Here is a 9,714-nt window from a genome sequence, read left to right on the forward strand (position 1 = left end):
TTAGGATTGGTATGCAAATAAATGAACAGAAAACAGATGAGAAGAAAATTCCTTTTTTGATTATGTTAAGAAAAAGTATGACAACTATTGGTTGAACTACAACCCCCAGGCTATACTTACCTGAGACGTTTAAGACATTTTGTTATGTGAAATGTTTCTGAAGCGCGAGGAGGCACATTCGACATAGATACCTCAATAATTAGGTTTGCATGTTTGAACTGAAAACAGGAACTGAGAATCCGTGCCATATCAGGGGAATGAATCATGGCTAAGATCTTAATCTCAATTACTCTCATTTTGGTGGAACAAATCTTCTTTGAATCCCATAGCAGCACTAGGACAACTCCAATTCAAAATCAAATGAAATACTTCAGTATCCCTCTTAAGCCAGTTGTGTAGTAGTTTACATTTATCCACACTAAAACCTATTTTGCACTAGATGCATTTTCAACTATATTTTTAATGAGAGAGAGAGAGAGAGAGAGAGAGAGAGAGTGAGAGAGAAGAGTGAGAGAGAGAGAGAGAGAGAGAGAGAGAGAGAGAGAGAGAGAGAGAGAGAGAGAGAAGAGAGAGAGAGAGAGAGAGAGAGAGAGAGATGAGAGAGAGAGAGAGAGAGAGAGAGAGAGAGAGAGAGAGAGAGAGAGAGAGAGAGATCTCCGATTGGCTGCAAAAAGGCTCTCAGATCATTGTCGCTCACTTCTGTTCTAGACGCTTGGAGCTGTTACGTAACCATGACAGACATGGCACCATAACACACACCACGAACCCACTCCTCCATACTTGGACAATATCTTATCTCAAGTAACCTCACTCCAAGGCGTCTGTAATTCCATTGGATATACAGAAATACACAGAAACACGTGTCTGCTGCTGACTTACAAAAATAGTCAGCATCTTTTTACTAATTTAAGGTGCAAATAAAAGAATGTTTATAAAACCTTTTTTTTAGCCAATAACAAAAAAAAATGAGGCCTTAAATTATGTTAGGCACTCGTATTAGTTTATGTCAGAACTTTCTCATTAGGCCATTAAATGAATATATCTCTATTTTAGAGATTAGCAAACCAGAAAAAAAAGAAAAAAGGTTAGACAACAGTCATGCTCAATGAACAAACCCTTTGTTTAACTTCCACATTTTAGGAGTTGCGTAAAGTTCACTATCATATTTAACCAATTCAACCAACACAAGACCATTCATTAAGAGAGTCAAAATGACAATACAAGATACTAGTAACAATTTGTCCAAAGTCATTTAATTTAATACACAAAATCAAATTATTATTAAAAACCTCCAATCAACCAAATTCTATTGATCCCATGGGCCCTCATTTTTCATTTCCCCTCTTAAAAACAAACAGGTAATACCAAAGCCTTGTTAATGCAAGTTTTTGCAAATTGAAATCAACTCACTGCCAACAATTTTAAAATCTTAAAGACAGACCTACCTATAATACCATTCACAAATCCAGCATACAGATACTAGCCTAGCAACGTCCTTGCTGTCCTCCGTGGACTGACATAAACATCCAAAGCTGCATGGGACAAAGGGAGGAGAGGACCCGGAGACGAGAAAGAAATTAGTAGACGAGAGCTGTTGCCATGCGAGACGGAGCCCAGTGCTGAGCAATGATACAGCACACACACACACACACACCCTTCTTTCTTTCTCTTTGCACACACCTACTTCAATAGGTGACACACCTCTGCAGGGCCGTGAAACACATACCACAAGTCAATTTCACAAAAAACTGAAGCACACAATACAATGAAAACTGAGAGAAGAAACTAATGCATATCAAGTGGTTTATTGTGACCAGCAACTAAAGAAAAACTTCAGAGTAAATTGAGAGCATAGTATGTGGAAAGGGAAGCAATTAATTCCACATAGCCTGAAAACAAAAGTAGGATTGGTGGAGTTCACTAACTAGTTTGTGTCTCATCTGAACAGAATCTTGCCTGGCCAGACCAGTGGCTCCTCAGAAAAGGACAATTTATTGTATATTCTTTTTTAAACAGCAGGGAACCCTAAAGGTTTTGAAAAGCATTTTTTTTCCCTGTGTTTCAACTGCAGCTTCTATTCCCAAGGTCGGACTTTCTTGATGACCCAGGAACAAGGAGCGTCTGTCATGTTGGACTGACACAATCCAAACACAATCCTTGTGACTACAACAACAAGCGTAAAAATATCCAACTAGAGTGCAAGAAAAGTATCAATATTGGGACAAAGATTTCTTGTAAAAGTTATTAACATTAGACTGACCTCTCAATCAGCTTGACAAATAGCAAAAAGATCAATAATGACAAAAACCTGCAAAGCTTTAATTTGTTGGTTTCACTGTGACTTGTTGATATCCTGATGCAGTGCAGTTCAGACGCCGAGGCTGCTTCGTAACCATAAATATTCAATACAGATTGGCCATGAATTCCTAGATTAATTGATTGTGTATCGCAAGACTTGGAAATCGGTTGGCGGCTTCACACACTCAGTTTGCGTCAGCGTCTCTAAAACAACGTGATAGCTGAAGCTGCCCATGAAACGGTTCACGCGCAACTACATGGTTGCGTCCCACCGCTACTACTCCCGCCCACTGGGGATGCATGGAGAGACACAAGGAAGTGAAGCGAAGAAAGAGGAAACGATTTAAGAGACATGAGACGTCCGTCCCTCCGAAGCGTACCGTGAAGCGACGTCCATTTCTAATGACGGCGGCAGCGACTCAAAGCTGGATCAGCTGTCAGTCGGCTTTAACAGCTGTAGACATACACTAATAATAATAAGTGTTTTCTGTGTTTAACAAACAGCTGCACATGAATAACAAGCTACACTCTGTATTTATACTGTGAACTGTGTCCTGCTCAGGGACAAGGGGAATGTCTTTATATTATATTATTTTGTAATTGATATTTGCATCTGTATATAGACGATCCTGGTGATGAATTCATTATTTAATATCCCAAAACATGATTGTGTCCGCTGAACACCGGCCAATGTTTTATTAGGTTAGATTATTAAGGGAAAATGTAAATGATGTCACTCATATCAAACCTACATTCAGGAATGATCAGCCTCACGTGGGATTGAATGGAAATGACAAACAATGTAAAAGTGTTTCTTGGTTGTTGTTTTTTTTTACTCTAATAGTATCCATAATAAATCTGAATGTGGGAAATAACAGATCATGAGAAGAAAAAATGCTTCTACAACAATTTTTCTTTACATTATTATAAATGTAGAAAGATGTTTGTGGTCTTTTTGTTGTTCAGACCCACAATAAAACAGATTTTTAACTCCATGGCGAATCAGAAGATAAATAAAATATAAAACTTGTGAGTGACACACTACAAAATATCTACAACAAATATTAACCGTAGAATCAAATAAAATCGAATCATTCTCACACCGTATTGATTCAAAGCGAATCGGTCTGTAATAAAAGTATATCGTTTTTGAATAGTATCCTGTGTATCTAGATGCGAATCGAATCACAGAGAGATGTGCAACCCTAGTCTTGGGTCAAGTAGCCCTGCACCTGAAAAACGGTATTATGCCACCATTTTTATATGACCAGTATAACTATATTTTCCTGCATTTTTATTATGAAAGAAAAAGGTTTCATGACGGTGCTTATCTAAAACATTCACCAATTCACAGATATATCACTGATGCATCTGCGATAGGCTGATATCAGCTGCTAAAATCTAGGCTCAAAGTTTCAGGATTGGGCTGTGTGTACAAAAATATTTTTTTCTCACTCTCCTCTGTCTCATATTACAACACTGTTGCAAATTTTGTACAAAATGACTCTGCAATGTTGTATCTGTGACCTGGTGACATTTAAATGTAACAAAAGGTTGTCTCCGAACTCACAAACCAGCCAAACACTGTTTTTTGTCATACAGAGTGCAGCAGGACTGAATAACTATTTTCCAGTGAAACCAAACAAATAATGCCGAAAAATCAAATTACAATGAAATAAAAGGAAATTTAAACCAAGCTTTGGAGTCATTTGATGTCAAAGACACAGAAACACTATGTAGGAAAAACTTAAAAAGCAGTACACCAAACAACTGGTTCATACTTCATAACAGATATATTTAATGAATGTCAGCTGAGCTGCTCCTTTTAAACATTATCTACTACTGTGCATTACCTATAGTCGGAAAAATCAGTGCTGCCTTAGGGAAGTGAAATGGAAGCACATATCACAAGACCGTTACCAAGGGAGAGTTTAAATGTCAATAACCCACAAACGACTTTTTATTAGAGTATAACCGCAAGTATGAAATCAAATTCACTCGACCTCAATCACAAGACTAACCTTGTCGAAGAACATTCACTGACTGGAGCAATTTTAAGTGCTAACGTCAACATCTTGTCATCATGGCCTGCACAGGGAGGACTTGCACCGCCGGCTACATTAATGACTGCTCAGCAAAAAGGAAATACAAAGGTACAACTGCAATATTCTGTACCTAAATATACTGTGATATACTGTAGCTTAAAGCACACACAGGGTTTGTAGTCTCATCAGTCATCACGCTCTCTAATTTATAATTTTATCACTTGCACCTTTACCTATGAGAGGCAAGTACTGCCTGCAAGCTGGACTAAGTTCACTGTGTGGAAAATCTCATCTTGTCGTTTTCCGTCACTCCTTTGCATCTATTGTTTCAAAAGGATGAGACTGTGAGGGAATGAAATAAAGACACAGGACACATTTTTCCCATTAATCAAAAAAGTCCACCCATGACAGTGAGAGAGACCACTGTACCCTAGAACCTTTCTAATAAGCATAATAAATATGGATGGGTGAATTAATATTAATAGCCAGGAAGGAAAAATTAACATAAATGCCCACACAATTATGTGGCATGAGTCAAGCTAAAGTGACTAAGATGGTAAGAAAATAGCTTCTACAGTACAGTGATCACCTGAAAACAAGATTTCAGAGGTCTGTATGTGAGTCAACTCCATCATTAACAAATTACAAGAACAGTTCAAGACCTGGTTTCCAAGCAAAGATCCCTGACAGAGTATTTTCTTTTACTTGAGAACTCAAATGTTCACCAAGCTACTTTGTGTCTCTGCCTCTGACTTGCCTGGTAAGTCTGCCCTCCTTATGTTCCTGCTGCTAGAACTCAGTGTAAAACCCTCTGGGAACAAAACACTGTCTCATTCTGAGCAGGATGCTGAGCACACACATACACAAACCAGTATTCAATGGAGTGTGAGTCAGCACGTTCCTGCAATACCTGATAGGAGGAGTCTGACTTTCACACAGGTATAGAAAGCCTGCTCAGCATCTTGCCTCGAAACTTCTTTTTAATGTGTCCACCCTTCAAAGCAAATGCTGTGACACTCCTAACTTGGTAATAATAAAACACTCGCACAAAGGCAAGCATTGTGGTTGACACTGTTCAAGTGTATTCTGGTGGTGCTGCCATATATGATTACTGTGTTGCGATGGATTTAAAAGGTATGTTTGGATGAGATACACTTTTTTATTTTATAGTGCACCTACAAAACCAAATTGTGTTTACGTTCTGTCAGTTTGTGCAGCAGTACAACTTACCAGATCACAAAATACTTTGTCATCTTGTGTATTACTAAAAAAGGAAAACATTACAGAGCCCTTCAGTGTTTGTTGAGCTTGTCTTCACTATCAGTAAACAAGAACAGGAAAGATGGCAAACAAACAACACAAAGCAAACAAATAATGGAGTTAAAAGACTAATATATGTTAATACGGATACAGGAAATTACTGGTAATAACGGACCTATAATTACATATCACTTAGTATCACCAGTATTGGCCAATAATGACGGTACGCTGATATTATTCTTCTCTCAGTTTGACCCTGTTGACCAGGATGCACTCCCTATGACTGTGAGCCAAACAAAGCAGAGCAAAACAATACAATGGCTGTGTATCAGACAGCCTCCTGATTGGCTAACCATTACCCTGCTCTATCATAAATTATACATACAGTATTGTTTCTCTGTTGCCTGGATGGTTGCCTGGATTGGTGTTAGCTCAAACTTTGCCTTATTCCCATGTGGCAACGCACTGCAGATATAAGATACACGAAAACAAAGTGAGGCCCAGTGCTTTAAAGATCCAATGTAAGTACCTTTATTTTTAATGATTCAACCAAGAGCAAACAGATAGTAAAGCACACATAAGTGGGTAATGTAAACATGTAATTCTTCCTGAAAGGCCACAAACTACACCTCAATTCCAAAAACTACAACTTGGCTGCCAAAATATTTCAAAAGTTTCGATCTGGTTCTTTAGCACTGCAATATCCCTCTCAGCTGTGTTGAAACCTGGTGTTTAGGACATGCCTTGCAAAATCCACTTCCCGTTCACTTAAATGTGACCAAATAACTCAAACAGACATATTGCATAATTGAAAAGGTGTTCACAGAAACACTAAATCAACAAACACGGGATTCTCTCATCTCTCCTGCTTCACTCTGCTGTTCTGCAGGGTGGAAGCACGTCCGCTGGTACAATATGATGCTTTCCTTTCTAATGGAGACCGTCACCATAGCAACCAACTAAGGAGGTAATTAAGGCACCTTTGGGAGGAAGACAAATAACAAAATGACAACAGCTGAAACTCTACAGGGAATGAGTCTCCTGTAATTTAGCAATAAAATCGGCAGGTGTCTGCCTTCAGGATCATTCTGTGATTTCTAATTAGATTTTTTTTTTAAACACAGGACAGGAGAAAAATAAAATCCATCATTAGAACTTATTAAATTTCTGAGTTATATTACATATAAAAAATGTTTTATTAGGCAATATAATACATAATTATTTTATACTTATTTTTAATAGAAATCGTATGTATTCTATCTAGCTCTTCAACTACCCTTTTTCATTTTTTTTAATTCATCAATACCCAATTTGGCAAAAAAAAAAAAAATACAAAAAATACCAAAAATAAATAAAAGCTACCAAAATGTAATTTTTCTTACCAGTGACCTACATAATTACATTTCAGTCAATCAGCTGCTTAGATAATAACTTGTTATGATACAAATGATCTGTGTTTTTATAATAAATGTGAAAATATATGAAGAATAAAGTTTGTAGCTCAGCTTTAGTATCGGTGTCCTGTTAATGTTGACAGAATAAAGTGTATCAATAACTCATTATCAGTTCCTTATGCCAGTACAAAAAATATGTCTGTTTGTTGTTTGTTATTGTAATGCAAGGTTACTAAGTGGCAGTCAAAATATTTTCTATGTACTTAACAACAGATCATATCTGAGCATACTGTGTTTGTATAGCCACTTGATCCCAGTATCATAACCATCACATGCCAGTTGATACAGTAATACAATCTGAGGGATATGTCTACCAGAGAGAGCCTGCTGTGTCAGTGCAAATCCCATGTCAATGACCTCCAGTACACTACCATTAGAGCCAAAGCTTTGTTTAGTCTCTCCTGTGAGTTGAATCTACATGGTGATGGAGCCAAACAGGCAGGGGGACATTCCCACTGTTTGCTGAGGCAGTTAGATGCGATAGGAGGCTTTAACCTTACTGAGATAAGTCCTGCTCCTGACCCTTTAAAAATTCTTCTTTTACACAAAGGAATCTTGGGATTGTTACACATTCTGTTTCATCCAACCTGAAATCCTTTTCTGTTTTAGTTTGAGTTTATTTATTTAAAACAGGGACAATACATATTGCAAGATTATAGCCAATGGCTAATTTCCATCTTTAGTCCCTTTGGCAGGTTGATGTCAATACCATAAGACAATAAAATCAATAAAACAACGGTAACAACAAGTAGAACAGTTGGCCTTCATGGCCAGAATGAGCAGGGGGAGTAATTACCGAGAGAGAAAACGTGTCCTTGAAAACACAATAGAACAGAAAAGAAAAAGAAAAGCAAGAACAATGAAAAGTACAGTGGATCATGGAACATAGAGGCCAAGGGTCAGGGGACCATACGTATTTCACTAGTGTTAAACGCTAAATTTAGATATCAAATGGCTGATTAAAGTGCAGAGTGCTGAAGTTTTAAAGTGTTAGGTGCGTAATTATATTGCAGATTGCCGGATTGCACAGTAAATATAAAGTGCTATTTTAAATGCACAATACTTAATACACATTACATTAATTAAATACCAGCATTGGTAATTATATGATATTGGGAGTACCCATTTTTATGGCTTTATGTGTCATCTCTCACATTGCACCTTGGGAAAATTTCACTGACAGTCTCTCTATCATACCAAATACAGTAACTTACTACTACTGGTTGATAATACATCTAGAACCTGATGACACACAACTGTGAGGCTGTCTGTTGTTAAGGAAATCTTCACTGTCAACTAAACGACGTCCAAATCGCTACAGAAGTACCGAGGAAACCCATCCCAAATGCTATGCTACCGTGAACTGTTTGCTTGCTAACATTAGCAGATACAGTCTAGCAGTTGGTCTAGAATAAAACACGGTACTTTATTAACTTCAGCCAACAATTGTAAATAAAAACAGGGTAATGAGATAAGCATATGGTGTACTGCTCGTTCTTAATGACACACACCAAGCTGACAGCTCCAACTCTGACAGGACGTCAGGGAGCTTTTTGACAGCTAGCTTTTAACGTTAGCGGGCGGGCTACAAAAAAAGGTGGCTAACTAGCAAAGTTAGCAACCTTTCTTGTACAAAAATACAAAGCTAAGTTTGCGGAATTAACAACACAACATAAGACGGTAGATAGAGCAGTAACACTGTTGTCTTACCTCGGCGGTGTGTGCAGAGTGAGTGTTTTGACACGTCCAGAGATGCGAGCAGGAATTTAGTGTAGCCTTGGATTGACACAGAAGCGGAAGTCGCTGGCAGTCGGGGCGGGGTTGGAAAGATGACAGGCGTGGTCCGCAGCCAATCAGATGTAATGCAAGGAACGCTTAACCAATAGGAATACATGTTGAATGGCCGGCAGAAAATAATTGTTAATATGAGCCAATATGCAGTACATGAAATGTTTTGATTCTCTTATTCTCTTATTCTATCTTATTCTAACCATAGTTAAATAAATTACAACGTAGTGTCTTGTCATATTGCTTTATTATAATCAGTGGTGGAATCCAACTAAGTGCATTTAATCAAGAAGCCAACTGAATTTAGGAGAACTGTATGCTACTTTATACTTCTACTGCGCTGCAATTCAAAGGGAAATTTCTAAATATGCAGTAAATTTCCTGTGTGTTCTGTATGGAATATGTGTTAAACTACCCAATATTATCTGTTTAATTAGCTCAAATCAACTCAACCTCAACAAACTATAAACTTTTTGACTACAAGAGAATGCATCATTAATAAAACAAAAAGCAGCAAAACACTCACCAGAGACATTTTTCAGCAATATTTCATTCAGAACTTTTACTAGCAAATGAGTATTTATGTAAAGGATCTGAATACTTCTCCCACCCTGATTATTATTACAGAATAACTGTTGATTTATACTTAATTTTTCCTCAATTAAATATAAAGTTAAACCCAGTCTAATGACATACGATCACATATCCCATTTACAATTATTAGATCTCACTAGTATTTTCAAACTATTTTGTTTTAATGGTGATAGTGGGTATTTGTGGGCCCAACATAAAGCCAGGTGGATTAAATAACAGGCAGCCACTAAACACCACACCCTGATGGTTTCGTGTTTCTAGCTGTCCCCTCATTA

The 9,714-nt window shown here is 37.6% G+C and overlaps 1 protein-coding gene across 2 annotated transcripts in view; it reads right to left on the minus strand.

Annotated features, from left to right (window-relative positions):
- The window catches only part of LOC131972106 (oxysterol-binding protein-related protein 2-like), a 26,717-nt gene extending 17,864 nt beyond the window's left edge, over nucleotides 1-8,853 (minus strand). Inside the window, exon 1 of one of the 2 annotated variants that reach the window (XM_059333867.1) lies at nucleotides 8,768-8,853. The gene's annotated coding sequence lies outside the window, so the exon portion shown is untranslated. Of the gene's footprint in view, nucleotides 1-1,445; nucleotides 1,551-8,767 lie in introns of those variants that run through there. The other variant, XM_059333868.1, reaches the window with a different exon arrangement.
- Between the last annotated feature and the right edge of the window lie 861 nt (nucleotides 8,854-9,714).

The sequence above is a fragment of the Centropristis striata genome, chromosome 5, assembly GCF_030273125.1.
Source record: "Centropristis striata isolate RG_2023a ecotype Rhode Island chromosome 5, C.striata_1.0, whole genome shotgun sequence".
Classification (NCBI taxonomy): domain Eukaryota; kingdom Metazoa; phylum Chordata; class Actinopteri; order Perciformes; family Serranidae; genus Centropristis; species Centropristis striata.